This window comes from Protopterus annectens, chromosome 5.part1 (genome assembly GCF_019279795.1).
Source record: "Protopterus annectens isolate FY-2018-M chromosome 5.part1, PAN1.0, whole genome shotgun sequence".
NCBI lineage: Eukaryota > Metazoa > Chordata > Ceratodontiformes > Protopteridae > Protopterus > Protopterus annectens.
The window spans coordinates 343,199,754-343,201,767 of record NC_056736.1 but is presented as its reverse complement, the minus strand read 5'-3'; the positions used below and the strand labels follow the sequence as shown (position 1 = coordinate 343,201,767).

Genomic DNA, 2,014 nt, shown 5'->3' with positions numbered 1-2,014 from the left:
CAAAGTCAGCACCTGTTTCCCCTAGCCAGCAGAAACATAGGTAGGATCCCAGGGGTGTATTTTTTGTTTCCCATCCAGTCGTTCAGGTTCCTCTTAAAGAGGGATAGAGAGGTACTCTGCTTGACATGGAGAGGGAGTCTATTCCACAGATGGGGGGAGTCTTTGGGGCACAAATCTATCCTGCCAGCAAGTTCTATTAATGTCACAGACCAGGATAATCTTTTCATGAGTTTCACTCCTAAAGTCAAATCTGATATTCTGTTTCATACTGAGGGAAGAATTTGCCTACCATGATGGTTCCACTGGGGATCGAACCCAGGACCTTCTGTGTGTTAGGCAGATGTGATTACCACTACATTATAGAACCTACAAGTTCTTCTGATTTCCCCATTTGCTGCCATTACAGCTGCCTTATCCGTATTCAGTTTCATCTCATGAGCCTTCAGTTTTGCATTCCATTCCCCTATCCATTGCTGAAGCTCTTGCTCAGAGTCTGTCTATAATGCCACATTTCCTGCATGCAGCAGTTTTGTCGATTTGTCCCCTCTGACCTGTTTGCTAATGTAGTCCATCACCAGTATGAACAGCAGCGGACTCAGAGCTGAACCCTGATGCACACACACTCCCACTGGGAACCACTCTTTGAGACCAAACATTTGTTCGTACTTGAATCATTGGGTCTTTGTACATGGCTTGTACTAATTCTACCAGTATTCAGGGACTTCAAACCACTGCAGGACTGCCCATATCAGCTTTCTTGGGACCTCGTCATATGCTTTCTCCAAGTCTAGGAATGCCCAGATGGAGACTTTCCTTATCTCTAGCCTTTTCTCAATTATCTGTCTCACTGTAAACATAGGGTCAGTTGTGCTGCATCCTGATCTGAATCCAAGCTACTCATCTTCTGTCTTACTTTGTACCATTTTACTTATTCATTTATCAGTCTCTCTCTCTAGAACTTTCATGCAGTGTTACAGGAGTTTGATAACTCTATACCACCCACATTTGTGAATGCCCCTTTGTTCTTTACACTGGCACTAGTAATCTTATTCTCCAGTCAAATGAGATATGCCTTTCTATCTATACTGCTATGAGTACCCTCAGGAGCCATTTCTCACCTATCTCACCCAAAAACTTCATCTCTCTTGTGACCTCATCTGAGCTTACTGCCTTCCCTGACTTCATTTTCCTTAGTGCTGTTCTTACTTCTTCTAGTACTACTTCTTCACTTCTTTCACTGTAGGTTATGTCCATGACAGTATAGTTTCTGTAGGGGGTTTCTTTATTCAGAAGCTGCTGGAGGTACTCATTCCATCTTCTTTGATTTCCTGTGGACTGGTGAGCAGGTTGTTGCTGGCATCTCTTATGAACGGTGCTTGACTAACTTCTTTATCTTTCTGTCTTTGCCTTGAAATCTGATAACGTTTCTTTGTGCCACCTACTGAGTCACTTTCCAGAAGTTGATTGAGTGCCTCTGATGCCTTGTTTTTGCTATTGCAACTCCTCTCTTAGCCTCTTTGTTAACCAACTAGTATTCTTTCCTAGCTTGGCTTGGCTTTTCTATCCCTCACTTTTTCCTGCACTTCAACTTTCTTTTGATGACTTCCTGGACTTCTGTATTCCACCACTATCTTTCCAGATATATCTTATTTTCATAATAGCCGTGTATCAGTTCTGTAGTACTCACACACATGCTGTTTTGAGGTGCTGCCATTCTTTTTCAACTCCACCTATTCCCTCTTCTTCCTAAGGTGCTTGAGCCATGAGTATTTCCTTGAACTCAAGTTTTCTCTCCAGTCAACTTACAGTTCTTCAGTCTAGTCTCTCTTGACCTTAGAACTTTCTCTGGCCACTGCTTGCAGCTTATTGCGGCAACCAGTGGTTTATGCTGTGAGCCAACTGCTCCACTGGGGATGGCTTTCGAATTTCTGATTCTACCCCAATGTACTTTCCTTACTAGGAGGAAGTCTACCTGAGTTGTATGTTGGCCACTGTTGTATGTGATCTTCTATCT

The 2,014-nt window shown here is 43.0% G+C and overlaps 1 non-coding gene across 1 annotated transcript; it reads right to left on the bottom strand.

Moving 5' to 3' along the window:
• Window positions 1-294: 294 nt before the first annotated feature.
• TRNAV-AAC lies at window positions 295-367 on the bottom strand. The gene has a single exon. It is a non-coding gene; the product is annotated as a tRNA-Val (tRNA).
• Window positions 368-2,014: the final 1,647 nt, after the last annotated feature.